General features: G+C 45.3%; 1 pseudogene; it reads right to left on the minus strand.

Moving 5' to 3' along the window:
• LOC120287029 overlaps positions 1–6,780 on the minus strand; it is a 33,768-nt pseudogene extending 26,988 nt beyond the window's left edge.
• Positions 6,781–7,151: the final 371 nt, after the last annotated feature.

Genomic DNA, 7,151 nt, shown 5'->3' on the forward strand with positions numbered 1-7,151 from the left:
TAATTAAAAAAATGATCAAATGTCTCTCGGATCAAATTAATAATTATAATAATTCCGACAAAATCCCTACGGATAATGCATACTAAATTCACAAATATTAACATCAAATATTACAACTTAAATAGATAAACTAAAATAAGATAAAATAGAACAAAATAAATAAAAGAAAAAGCTAAACCACCTAAAGAAAGAGGGGCTTGTCAGCGTTGATGGGCGCCTGGACGGGCGGTGGCGGCGTCGGGTGCTGCCGGCAGGTCGGTGACGGCAAGGTAGCGCGGAGGTGCAAGCACGGGCATCGGGTCGAGCAGCGAGAGGGCTCGCGGGCGTTGTGGGTCGCAGTTGCTGCACAGCGATGCTCGCGGGTGCTTGGTGCGCGGAGCGGGGGCGGATGTCGAGGCGAGACCGGCGGAGGGCGATTTGTAGAGGTGGGTCGCGTACGGATTGGGACCTGCTGTCTTCGTGGGGGCCACGGCATCGAGCACAGCGAGAACAAAGAGATCGGCAAGCAGCAGGGTCGCGGGTCGCAGCAGGTGGTGGGGAGCAGTGGCGTCGGGGCGAGCTTGCGGGTGCAGAGGCGCGGCGGCGTCGGTTTGCTGCAGGGCGGAGTCGATCTGGGAATCGAGACGGAGACGGCGCCGGGTGGCACGGATCTAGATCTGGTGGTGGCTGAGCTCGGGCGGGAGCGGCGTCGGCGGGGAGTTGCGGACGACCGGGCCGGGCGTCGCGGATTGCCCGCGAAGGAGGCGCGGCGGGCAGGACGGCGGATCTCGGACCGGCGCGGGTTGCGGGCGGATCGCGAACGAACAGTGGGTTAGCGCGCGGGTGGCGAGATAGGTGTTCCGGTGCGGGCTGAGCGGCGATGTTGGAGACGCCGAGCGGGGGCTCGGATGCGTGGCAACGGCGGACGAAGTCGCGATCGCAGGGCAAGCTCCCGTGGATCGGGTAGGGGTGCGATCCGGCTCAAGTGACCACGGAGGCGCGGCCGATCTGGGTGGCGCGGCGAGGCACGGTGGCGGCGTCCGGGCAAAGCGGAGACGGAGCATGGGCGGACGGCAAAGCAAGTCGGCTGGAGAAGAAGAACACTTCTTTCTTCTTCTCTTTTTTAATTTTTTTTTTCCTCCTGTCTCTCTCTCACGTCACTCTTTTGTTCTCGCTTTTTCCTTATCCCGCGCACGTCCCTTCCTCTCTCGCAAAAGCTTTTTGCTTTTTGACCTTTTCTCTTCTTTCCTTTCGACCTCCACGGATGGCTTCCTTCTCCTCTCGCTTTTACTTTTGTGTTCTTTTTCTCCTTTTTCCTCTTTCCTTTCAACGAAGAGAAACCTAGAAAAAAGCCCCCCTTTTTTTAACTGTACACGGCCTTTTTATACGCAAGAAAAAATGTGATCTTCGTGGGATGTTAAGAAGATTTCTATAACCTCTTGATTACAAAATCTTTTTATTCTCCTTATCTCCTAAATATTTTATACTGATTTTTAAAGATAAGATCACAATCGGATTTTCTCAAATTCCAAAAAATCCTCATTTCAAATCTCAATTTCAGAAAACGGGCTTGGGCCAATTTGTATTCTTCATGGGCTTAGTCCGACCTGTTAATTTAAAATTCAAAACCACCAATTCGACCCATCCGCCACCGATCCAATAAATAAAATGCCAATTAAAATAAAATGCACCTAAATCTATATGCTATGTAATTAATATTTTTTTGATAAAATTAAACCCTAATTTTTAATGACTAAACAGGCTGTTAAAATTTAGGTGTCAACACTAGTCAATAGACATCAATCCTTGACGAAGGCGCTGAAACTCCTCCATTTTTTGTTCTCGAGCCATACCCAAAAGGTACTAAGCATTAAAAGTTCTGAGGAAGGCATCCCACACCGGGATTACACCTTCAGGAAATATTGTATCCTTGGTGGCTCTCTACTAGACATTGGCATTGCCTTGCAACTAGTAAACGGCCAGGGTTACCTTTTCAACTCTAGCTGGAACTCACGTCAGAGTATACCAGAGATTCAGGATCGCCGAGCTTGGGATCCTTCGCATTCACCACCGATCCATCCTTAGGATTTGCTGTCCCCTTCCCGAATGCTTCCTCTAAAACGAACAAAGGTACCTCACCTTTCGGCATGGGACCTTCCCTTCGCCCATTGTGATATTCACGATACCACACCTGGTACTCATGAGGTACGTTATTGGGTCCACCCACGTCAACCTCGATCGTGGATTTCACCAGTACATATTCTAAGCCTTCAAGGTGGGGGTGTATCGGAAAGTGATATTCTATCTCGGTGATCTCTTCGAGTATACCACAATGCATGGGAGGACAAGGAGGTGGAGGTACTGCCATCTAAGTGCCTGAAATGTTGTCCCACAACGGGGTGAGACTACGTCTCAGCAAGTTCTACCCCCAAAGACTCGATTAGGAAGCCAATATGTCATAAGAGCTGTCTAAGTACAACACGGGTCAAAGGACTTACATTGGCCTTAGTTCCACCCTGCAAATCAACGTCATTTACAGATGTTTCAAATCACAACAACCAATCAATTCATAGCACCAGATCAAATCATTGATCAATTGACCTAGTCGATTACATGTCACCACGACGTCCCTCCGGTCGGTACATTCAATACTATCTATAAGTCCACCCATAATGGGACTACTGGCTCTAAACTGATAAATAGATAGTATAGCTAACATATCAGAGCCCGTAGGTTGATATAGTACACTAATAATGCTCCCTCTAAACTGATAAAGTACACTGCTTGCAATCTAAGCTGACATATCAGAGCTCGTAGAATGATATAATATACTATTAGTTCTCTTTCTAAGCTGATAGGGTATACTGCTCATAAACTAAGCTGACATATCAAAGCCCGTAGGTTGATATAGTATACCAGTATACTACTTGCAATCTAAGCTGACATATCACTCGTAGGCTAATATAGTATACCACACCCAACATTCAAATCAATTCTTTGATTTTATCATACCCGATAGAATAAACGTGTGTGGGTACACGGCCGACCTTAGCCAAAATACAAGATTTTCACTTTTGAATCTCCCACAATTTTCAGTAGTCCCAAAATAGATTTTTGGTGCTGTAGACCGACGCCCGGTAATTTTCCAATTAATTACCAAAATTTATTCATTTAGTAAATAAATCCTAAAATCGTAATTAAATCAATTAATCACAAATTAGAGCTCAAATAAATAAACAAATTGCACCACGATAATCAGCATAAAGTTCCAGTCACCGACTATCTCGGTCTAATTTCCGAATAATAATTAATTAATTAATTAATTACGGAAAATATCAAATAAATGCCAATAAATCCAACTTAGGCCCATAATACATAATTGGACGTTGAAATGGACTCGGAAAATTTCGAGACTCGTTCAATAAAGACTAAAGTCTATTTACTCGCTAATTGTACTAACTAACCACCTAACATGCATCGGTAAGTACTAAATTAATTATTCTAATATAATATATCCATCTAATCACACTTAATTAACTCTAATCAACAACTAAGCATCATTAACCTACTAAGCGAGGATTAGTGAGTTAAACTCACTTGTTTGACGAGTGGTTCAGTGCAAAACGATAGGAACGTCGCGGGGCTTGACTTTCCTCAAGGCGAGCCTAGCAACTGAGGTCTGGAACCACCTCAAAACGGGCTTTGAAGGTGGTCGGAAACCCACAAATTTCCTCTCTGTTTTGAGCTACAAAACAGAGAAAACCAAGCTGTTTGGTGAGGTGGAGCTGGCGGAGGTCCGGCGGATGGCTTGGCAAGGTAACCGACAGCTGAACGGAGGTCTACGGCGGCCGAATAAGCTCTGGCTTGGCCCGACCAATGGCTGGGACGCACGGATAGAGGACTAGGAGTAGCAAGAACGTCGGCTGGGTGGCGGCACAGCAAGGCCTGCGTACGGGGCGGCGTGCGCATGGACGGCGTTTTGGTGGCCAACAGCGACTTCGACGGGGCTGGCGACGACAAGGCAGCTTCGGTGGCTTCTCTACTGGTGGCTGGAAGTTTTCAAAGCACAAAGAAGGCAACAATGGGGGTGGACGGCGGCTTAGAGGAAGAGACGAGCAAGAGGGGGCCACCATAGCAAAATTTTCCAATCCCTTGTCTCCTTGACTCATTCATGGCCAAGCATGGCTTCCTTGACCCTCAATGAGCCACCAATACTCCCCTTTGCAACCTTGAAATGGTCCAAAACCATAGGGAATGGGGGGCATACGAATTTCATGGGCTTTGGCTTCAATTGGACACTAAATCTTGCTTCAATCAATCCAATTTGGTCTAAACAATTCAATCAAATCACCATCGATCATCTTGGCATTTTTCCTCATCGATCACTTGCTTCCCAATTTCATGATAAAAACGATCCCGGCCTTTTTCTAGACAAAAATGGCCATAGAATGACTTTTCCCAAAAAATCTCGGGTTTCAGAAAAATCTTCTGAGATTGATTCGATGCTCCTAGAATTTATTGTGATGTGACAGAAATTTCAATTCCTGAAATCGGACTCAAATTCGCGGTTAATTTCGATTCGACGCGTTTTTAGCGTGACCTGGGCTACCGGGTAACTTTGAGAAATTTTTAGTGCAAATGACCCGTGGTCAACTTTCTTCGAGCCACAATAAACCCACTCGACACATTGGCGACTCTCATTTGTCGTGAAAATCTCGAGGATTCAAATACGGATACAAGGTACCAAAACAATAAGAAAATCGAGTCTAATGCCGGCCGACAAGAATTTTCTAATTTAGTGGTGTCACCCACAAGTTAGCCACACATTTCAGTCGAACAAATCTATCTCTGATCTCAAATCAATTTTTAATTGTACCGTACTGGCCTCTAAAGATGAACATGGTCGAGAAGCCAATTTCTGGTCAAATTCTCAAGTCTATTATCTTAAAATTCTGTAATGATTTCTCCAGATAGTCTAGTTATTTCGAGAGTGATCAGCTCTAAAAACAGCCCTATAGACACATCAATGAAATGCCCAATTTATTCAGTAGAAAACATGATCGAAAATCTGGGATGTCACAGTCTGTTTCGCTTAACAAAAATGTACCTTTCCTTGAAGATGAGTAGTCCCTGTACGGTCTTTAGGTCAAACATCTGATTTTCCAAATACATAAAATAAAGCAAAAGCCAAAATCCTCCCCACGTTACTGTCCTACCTACATACCCCTTACCCTGCCCTCATCTAATGTACGCACAGTTCTCATCCTTCATTTATCTTCCCAACTCCTTATTTAAATACTAAAGAGCAAATATATATATAATTTAGCAGCTTCCTAAGCATTCTCTTGACTATGTCAGCAATTAATGGAGAATGATCTTCAAAGCTGACTCTCTACCACCCACTAAATGCAACCGGAAATGATTAAAGAGGAATGGTAGATGACAATTGTATGGAGAACCCACAACCAAAATCATAGAAAGAAAATTGGGTTTTTTTCTTAATTTTTTTATTTTATTTTAATTTTTAATTCTGACTGGCAGCTGGTGCTGGGATCATTGGACAGGCCCACCATCGTTGTTGCAGAGAGCTCTCCGTAATCTGTCCGAAGGCAAAAGGCTGTAGAAGAGAAGCCTTGGGCAGTTCTTGAATTTGGTGGTGGGGTTCTCGTGAATAATATTCTAAATTCTTTCCAGATCAATTCTTGGACAACTCCATTCAGATAATTCCAAACAGAGAAGTTAGAAAAGGAGGATAAAAAAGACAAAATATAAACCAAATGACGGCAATTTCATCCACAAATTCTGATGGATAGCTAGGCAAAAGCTTACGTTTTTATTTTTATTTTTGGTCTTGCGAATTTTTATTATATCCAACTTACCTTAACTTCGACGAAAATTTTGATTGTCCGAAGTGGATTTGTACTGTTATAGATGAGTCTACCGAAATTAATCTTTTTCACTTAGAAAAATGTAAGAAAAAAATGATATAATCTGCCCAGAGGAAATATTAATTATGACATATAAATGAAAATATCTTTTAAAATTCGAAATCGCCCAGGAAGACCCACTTGCTCAACGAGAAAGAGAGCATATCATCGTCACCGTAATTACGAAAATGATAGCAAGAATAACAGGTAATAAATATATGGAAATAAATAAATAAATAAAACAAGACGGACCTGAAATCGGTGTCGTCGAATATCTTCTGGACCTTCTAGTGCTTGATCGGCCACCGGGAGAAGACGGCGTTGCCGTACTCCAGTGCCCAGCTCTCGGCGAACGCGTAGCTCATCCCCAGCGCCGCGGCCAGCTCCGACAGTGGCTTCATCTCCCTCTTCTCCTCCGCCTTCACGTCCTGCAGTGACACTATGTCCGCGTCCAGCTCCCGCAGCACCTCCACCACCGTCCTCGTGCTCCTGTACGCCTGCCGCCCGCCGCGGGGGTCGCCGCCGCCCCCACCGTTCTTGAGGCTCCCCCTCGCCGTCGCCGGAGCCTTCCCTTTGAAGATTCGACCGATCGACGCTGAGGCCGAGGACGAGGAGTGGGGAGATGGAGAAGGAGAACTCGGAGGTTCGGCGGCGGCGGACGATTCGCTGAAGCTCAGGTTCCGCCGACTGCGGAGGAGGGAGATTTCGTTGTCCGGCAGGTTGATGGAGACCCGAGCTTCGATCGCGAACTTCGCTGCTTCGTCGGGTGATCCTGGCCGTTGATCGGGTGCAGGGGAGACTGCTTGATTGTGCCCCGGCATCCATGTCTTCCGGCTTGATTTTCGGGGAAGGTTACAAGAGAACTAACCGCCATCTCCTAAAAGCTGCACAGCAGAAACTATAGAGTTATCCTCAGCTTGACCTCTGGCTCTCTCTTTCTTATCTGAATCAACCTCCACCATCCTTCTAGGCCTCTGTGATCTCGCAATGGGAAAACTCAAATGAATGATCAGCTGAATTCATCACATGAAGACCTTCAAAGATTCATACTGGCGAGAGAATAAAAAATTCGAAAGGAAATACAGACTCAGCCTTGCTTGATGTTTGTGAATTGGCAGATGGTGTGCTCTTCCAAATGACAAAGTATTGTAGGACGAGAATGGAAGCAAGCAAAAAGACAAGTGCTGGCCATAATTTCCAAATGACATTGCGATTTAGAAGTATGCAAGCAGCAAGAAGTGCAAT

Source organism: Eucalyptus grandis, chromosome 8, assembly GCF_016545825.1.
Source record: "Eucalyptus grandis isolate ANBG69807.140 chromosome 8, ASM1654582v1, whole genome shotgun sequence".
Classification (NCBI taxonomy): Eukaryota; Viridiplantae; Streptophyta; class Magnoliopsida; order Myrtales; family Myrtaceae; genus Eucalyptus; species Eucalyptus grandis.